Genomic DNA, 8419 nt, shown 5'->3' with positions numbered 1-8419 from the left:
AGTCTCTTGGAAATCCATAACTTGAGGACAAGTTATGAAGTCCATAAAAGCATTTATTAGAAAAACTCTTCAAAAGTGTAACTTACGACTTCTTAAAAAAACATTTAAAAGAAAAAACTTTTGGAATTCCATAACTTGAGTACAAATTATGAATTCCATTAAAACACATTAAGATCAAGAATTAACTAACAAACAATTTGCAAATAATTCCTATGATCTAACAAAACTCATATGAACATGAACATCCACATCAACAATTTCAAGAATCATATGAACACATATAAACTTGAAATTTTGATTATAACTTTGAAATTGGTCCACCATCATCATTACCACATCAAAAACAGGTTTTATGAGTCCAAAACAGTTTAAGGTAATGATTCTAGACCAATTCCAACACCAAAACTCGAAGATATGCTGTCTGGGGTTCCAACTTGTCGAGTGCATGAACCAACTCGCCGAGTTGGATGAATTTTGTCTTGGACTCGTCGAGTTCCTTCATGGACTCGGCGAGTCTGCTATGCAGACAGCACATAAACTTTGATTTTCAGCAATTTGCATCAAGTATTCAAGAAAACAAGCCTAGGCTCTGATACCATTGTTGGGTTTTGAGCAATCTAACACTTCCTAAGTGTGCATGCAACCCTAATAAACCTTGGATCTATGTTTTCTTCGAAAATACATGCAAATAATAACTTCCAAGGTTTCTTCCTAACTAGCATAGCATAAGGATTATGAATCATAAAAGTACTAGTAGAAATACATACCTTTTGATGATGGTTGATTGTTTGGAGTTTGAGAGCCAATCACCAATAGTGTGAATGCCTCAAATGGAATCACAAATCACCACAAACACTTGGAAAACTTTGATAGAGTGTATACACACATAGAAAATCGGCCACACACACAAAACCACACTAGTGGCTATTTCATGCAACATAAGCATGCTTATATAGTGTGCATGGTTAGGGTGAAACCCTAATAACCCATGACCTTTCCTTTTCCAAGGATCCATGGGTTAAAAGCTCCATGGATCATCCATGGACTTCCATATAAGCCTAGCCCATTAACAAATGAGTGTTAGCCCACACCATATAAAACAATAGCCCACAATTTAATTAGTCTTCCTTTTAATCTCTAAATTAATTCATAATTAATTTAAGACTAAGACTAATTAAATAACATGACTTCATATTAATATATTATAACTTATAATATATTAATAAACATATGTGTATAACTCTCATAAAATTATCCATAAATAGTTCGGGTGAAGTGCAACCCAAATGGACCATGTCGGGTCGGGTCAAGTATATACCAAATAAGTTATGAACGTAGACACCTTATCCAACACTTTCGTAGCATCACGCTCGTGGGCCTCAAAGGCGGCCAACTCTTCAGGTGTAGCAACATCTGGGATGATCTTTTCAAGCTTTTCATCGAGGACATATTCTTTGTCCTCGTAGCGTGTGATCATGCGAATATACCTCATCCACTCGTTGAAGTTTGACCCATCAAATGTCACTTTCTGACACAGGTTCATCAACGATAATGACCCAAAAGCGTTGTTGTTGTTGTTGTTTGCAGGCATCAGAAAAAGAAAGGAACAAAGTTTGATTAGAAATGAATCCCTAACTAAAGACCCAAATGAGAAATTAGGGCTAGGATCCAACAACATTATTTACAACTTAGAAAGGGATGTCGTACTCTAAAAGTAAATAATTTGAAGGTAAGTGAATGACGATTCACTAATTCTCACCATGAAAAACGAAAAAGCAATTTAGGTTTTAAATGTATCGAAAACTCCTAGATCTTTGAGATTCATTGAACCTTTCAATGGCATGTTTAAATCTCGATATGCATTTCAAATTTGCGACTGGGATGCCGAGGATCGCAAACAAATTGTGAATAACCATGCGAATCAACATGGTGCACTCAATGTCTCTATCACCTAATCAATGTGTCGGTAAACCACACACGCTCCATTGATTTATGACAAGCATCGAGTCACCCTTCGCTACCAATGTCATCCCCAAATTGATGTGTCGGTTAACCACACGCGCTCAACCAACGTTTGACAAGGGTACGAAGTGTAATTCCATGGATTAGCATCATTTCCACATTTTGCCCTAAAGTAACTAAGATTGGGAATTTGTAAAACATGTAGTTACTTTGTATCTTACATTATACTTTTAATGAGGAGAGGGTTGCCCTATCCTACCCGTTCGGCTAATGACCCTCCACCAGTCAACCAAGCGGTAGGTGTGAGTGTACACCCATTAAGCGCCATTTTATAGGCAGCAACCTTATACCCACCTTATAGACTGACTTCGTGAATAAGGCCTACTAACGGTAAGACTAGCATTTTAATAATATATAATAGCATAGGGTTGAATTTTAAACTTGTAAAATTCTAAGGGTTTGAAATTTAAATTATTCAAAATTAAACTTTTAATCACAAAATTCAAATTTCAAAACTTGAGGGCAAGTTTTGAACTTTTCAAAACACAAGGGATCAAATAACAAATAATTCAAATTAAACAATTAATTTCATAATTATCTATATTTGACCTAATTTTATTTTAGTCATTAGATAATTACCAAATAATTTTAAATAATCCATATTTATCATATAAACAACCAATATTCAAAAGATTTGAAATTATCTATTGTTTTGGCAAGGATAATCATTTAATTAAGATAAAATTCATATTTAAACTTCAAAAAACGATTTAGGCATCAAATCCAAGTCAAAACAGCAGCTAAATCCCGAAATACCCTCTATCTGACGCACAAACTCGCCGAGTCAGACCTGGACTCGCCAAGTAGGGCCAACTCGTCGAGTTCAGATACTGACTCACCGAGTTGAGTCGGGTAGAGGCAAAAAAACTCGATTTTTAGCAAACAAAACAGTTAAGCATCACATACAATTGAAACCAATCATGTCTCTGATACCACTGATGGGTTTTATGCATAAGAAACATTCCTATGTGCTCATACAAACCCTAATGCTTGGATCTAGGTTTCTCTATTGTACATGCTTTGATTCAAAGACTTACAAACCTAGATCTATCATATATAATTCAAAATTATCATAAAGAAAACAGATCTAAGTGGTTTACCTTTTCCAAGTAGCTTGAATCCTTGTAATCTTCTTGATCTTGAGCTTAGAATCACAATTATAACTCCTCTAATGCTTCACAAACCCCACAAGCAAGAAGGCAATATGAGAGAGGGTGAGAGATGTTAGAAATCGGCCTAGGGTTCTCTTAGAATCAAGTGGTAGCCGATTTCCATAGCCTAGGGGTCTTATTTATACTGCTAGCTGCTAGGGTTTTAGCCTAAACCCTAATGGACAGCTTAATCACCAAGCAGCCCATAGAACCTTTTAGATTAGGGTCCTTGGACGAAAATATGATGGATTCCCATCATAATTTTGTTCCCCCTTAGTCCATTAGGTTCTCCAGCCCAAAACTCAACTATCATGCATTTGACAGTTTATACCCCTTTATTTAATTAGTCTCTTTTAGTCACCAAATTAATTTATGACCAATACTAATCAAATAAATATGATTTCCCCTTTAATATATTATTCTTATAATATATTAATAAACCATAATATTCTCTCTTTCTCCTTAAATTACCTTGTCAAGTTGCTTTGGAGAAGGCAACCCAAAAGGACCATGCACAACCGGGGCAAGTACATACCAAATATAGTTACGGGCTTAGACACTAATCTGTGGGATGATATTTTATTGATTTAATTGCATAAGTATTTTTTACTTATATTATATATATTGGGTAGTGATGGGTGATAAGAGATTGGAGATGAGAGATGTAAAATGATTAGAAGATGCCATGACTTTACTTGCGATGTTGTGATATAGTCATCTAACAGAGTATCGATAACGACCGCGGACCACTGTAACGGTCCATTGGAACACTGACAAGTTCATAACCTCCAAGTGATGAACTATGTGTTCAAGCGATGTATTCTACCCCTTACAGACATGTATTGCAAAGCAGTAATGTCTATGGATGATCCTTAGGAGAGGTCCTTAGCGATGAATATATAAGAAAATACAACGCTGGCAATGATCCTTAGGATAGTTACATATAAATACATATAGAAGAAAATGGGGATGGGTCATCAGGTTAATTGTTGGATAAATAATTAAACAAAAGTTAATTATAATATTGTGAGTTGAAAAATCTTATGTACTCACTAGGTTTTCTAACCTAGCCCGCTTAGTTTCTTTGTCTCACATGAAGCAGTACAAAGATGATGATGTTTGGATCCGATGACAAATTCAAGGAGGTATAGGTCATAATATAAAAGATGTTGTAAGGGTTGTAACGACTACGTTTATGTTTATGTTTTTTGTATCAGTTATGATATCCTAAGTTTTTAATAACCAATGAAAAATATTTCTTCCGAAATACTTTTATTGGATAAATTTCGCATTTACAAAAGATTACTCTAATTTAAAATAAACATAAATAAAAAGGTCTTTTCGAACCATCAAAATTAGGAATATCACAATTACCGATCTCGGGAATCTAAATTATTTTCTCAACATTAATGTCTCATGAAATAAAAACATGCATGTTCATATCTCAACAAAAATATACCACAAAAATCTTAAAACTTGTAAATATCTTGAATGGAAAATCTACTCGTACCACACGGCATATCATTCTTCCAAACTCAAACTCAAATCAAGTGGGGGAGAGTATTACAAGTCAAAGTTCATGCCCCGATTTCAAGTGGTCTAAGACTCTAAGTCACCCAAGGGTTCTAGATATGTCTCTTTGTGTTTCCTTGTTATTTCTAAAATGTGTATATTTGTTTCTTGTCTACTCCTATTACGTAAAAAGGCCAAGTATAAAAGATCGTCTTTCTTTCATTTGTACTCACGCCATTTTTAAGATCACTATAACTACAAAGTATTCTTCAAAAACTGAGGTAATGTCTTAACACACTTGGTCTCCATTCAATATGCAAGTGATTCGACTTTTTCCCGACTCTGTTTTACGACTTAGTTGACTCTTTCGGAACGGTATTATTAATTATAACACGTAATCACAAATTGACCGTATGACAAGTTCCATCTCATTATTTCTTTAAGTTTTTCAGCTTTTGTTCTAAAAGCAAGGTTTTATAACACCAAGACATCTTTTACTATTCGCATAATACATATTAATTCAAAACTAATCTGTTTAACTTTTACAGATATTTTGTCGACTTAAAACAACGAAATCACATGAATCCACACGGTTGAGTTGTCATGGCCCTCGTGTATGGATTTTCCCGTACATTTTGAGACATGATGGAGCATACAACAACGAGCACACAATCAAATGATTCAAATCATGTAAAAGGATAAACTTTAAAAGACTATAAAAGGGGTTATACTAAACGTGGCAACCCAATTTTCACATATAGTGGCCTAATTATATTACTTCTTTAATATGTGTATCCAAAGTGGAATTTGCTGAATAAACTTGGGAGTTGATGTGATTCTTGTCCATTCACTTGAATTTTTTTTTTTTAAAAATGTTTAATTATTTATTATATAACGAGATTTATTGTTTAGAGTCAGATGGAAAAACTTAGAAATTTGAAAGGATGTTTATATATATATATATATATATATATATATATATATATATATATATATATATATATATATATATATATATGAAATTGATTTTTGTCGGATGTCATGTTTGGCACATGTAATTTTTCTAGATAACATAGATTTCTTATTTTTCACATGTCATTTTTTTTTCATTTTTTCTTACATTACAAATTTAAAAATCCAATACATAGTTTATATATCTAAGGTGTTTAGTTATTTTAAACTCTTAGAATTGAGATACAAACAATTATTTCCTTTATTTTTAATTCCATGATAATATACATATGTTAATCAATTTCGTAGTTAATCTCTATTAACAGTTCTAAATTTATATAATGTTGAAAGAAAAATTTCACAAGATCGTGATACAAATTTCAATATTTCTGGTATTATAAAAAATACGTAATGCTTATAACTTTTCATATTAATTTAAAAAAAAAAAAAAAAAAAAAAAAAAAAAAAAAAAAAACTCGTTTAGTATATGAGTCTCATACGTGTGTGTGTGTGTGTGTGTATATATATATATATATATATATATATATAGAGAGAGAGAGAGAGAGAGAGAGAGAGACACACTAGGCGAATCTTCACACATTGTGTGCGAATATAACTATTTAATTAAAATAATAATTTTTAATAAACTGTGATTTAATATTTATACATGAAAAACCAAATGTCGATATCAAAACAAAACATATAGTTAACCTATTAATTTTATTAGCCGTAATGAATTTATATCATTAGTTATTTCTACTATTAATTGATAATTTTATAAACCGTTTTATGTTGTATAAATTGTGACTATTAATTGATAATTTTATATACTTCAAACCAAGATAATCAAAGTAAAAGTTATATTATCAAAACATGAAAGTAAACAAAACATCGAATCGAAATATATAGTGCGGAAATGTCTAGTAAATGTGCTGCAATAAATGAATAATTCATCTGGGATGAAGTGTAGTTCGGTTTAGTTATAAACTAAGGCTTGTAAATGATGCTTAGTTCAAAGTAAGTTGAATAAGTGAATAGTCTCATATGGGGTAATGTGTGAAATTCAATTGGAGTGTAGTACTCTTCCTCTATCTAAATAACCAACAATGGTGGGTATCGGACAACTGATAGGTATGCCTGAGTCATCTCCCGGAGTAGGATGAAAATACTTGATTGTTCTAGACAGTCTTGTGAATTACGTTGTTAGTGTGGATTTATAACCTACAAATGTAGATAACAGGATAACATATTTATAATATGCTCTAAACATTGGTTTCCTTTAAATAACTTACACCGGACAAGGAATTTGCTAGATGTGTAGTCAAATATTTTCTCAAATGGTTCATCAGGTAAGGTGATTCTTCAAGATGATCATTGAATTAGGATTTATGAGAATCGGTTCGACTGAATATATGATTTGCATGTACGCAAGAACAAATCTTATAATGTTATGTTTCGACCAACTCTTGTGTGCATATAAATTGCCACACCCTTACTACAATACTCATGATAAGAATCAAGGAATACTTTACCTACGGAAGAAGTTAATAAATCGCCCATATTGGTTATGAACTTCCCTAGCCTCCCTGAGAGTCTCCTTTAACCTCATCAGGAACCAGGTATACGAGTCAACATTATTTTCCACACCCACACCAAAGGCTATAAGCATGCTCGGGTTGTTTCCATTCATAGCAGCCACTGTGAACATTGTATGTAGATAATCTCATCTTAGATGGACACTACCTATAAAGATGACAGGCAGCAAGAAACCTATGAATGTATGGACTTATATTTTTTGGGAAAAAATTAGTTGTAAAAGCATTATAAATTTTAAATAAACAATTAAAATGTTGAATCAAATCATTTTACCACACATCCGATAACCAAAAAACAGAGTTGGAGATGATCCATAACATTGGTCTGATGTTCATGTAAATATGAGGGTTCGTCCACCCAAGGTTGTGCAGTTAAACATGCAACTTGGTATAATTTTTTTGTGGTCGTTGTTTAAGAAATTCCATTTAAGCAGTTACAATAGAGAATCATGGATGACGTGAAGTAAATAAATAACTAAATGGAATACCATATGGTATGCACATGAAATCCAGCTTAGCTGGGTGGATGTACCGAGTTTAATACCCATATGGGGCGGAAGGTCGGGAGTTTAAATCCTATAATACCTCTGTAAGTTCCATATGCATGGAAATTTTCCCTGGGGATCCCTATGGGAGCTGGGTTTTCCCTGTAAAGGAGCTTAAACCTGAGGTGCTCGCTTAAAGATTACGAGTAGACTTCCACTGAATCATTTGTCATCTCCAAAAAACAAAAAGAATAACATATGTTATATCATCGAAAACCTAAACTAACATCAACGAGTCAAGCACCCCGGAATAAATGATAATTTTTTTGCTAAAATCAAGAAACATGAAAGATTCACTCGATCATGAGTCGAAAAAACATAAGAGAAAGCATAGAAATTATAGAAAAGGTACCTGTAAACACATAATTAAGTATACCATTTATGGAGAATAGGGAATAATATATACCTGTAACAACATATGGGGTGGCGACAACCTCTATGGTTGTAAGTTGATATGCCTTACATCCGACCCTCGACACTTTGGTCTTTTTATGCCTGCTATATGCGATCCTCAATGTGACAAGAGCAAGAGCCACAACATGTTGGCCGGTCCTATTTGGGCAGTATGACTTGATGTGGCCAAATTGATTGCATCTAAAGCATAGCTTCAAAGGCTACCTGAAATCCTTAGATATTTAGCATG

This window comes from Lactuca serriola, chromosome 8 (genome assembly GCF_051521515.1).
Source record: "Lactuca serriola cultivar US96UC23 chromosome 8, Lser_US96UC23_V15, whole genome shotgun sequence".
Lineage (NCBI taxonomy): Eukaryota > Viridiplantae > Streptophyta > Magnoliopsida > Asterales > Asteraceae > Lactuca > Lactuca serriola.
Note: the sequence above shows the minus strand (reverse complement) of the source record.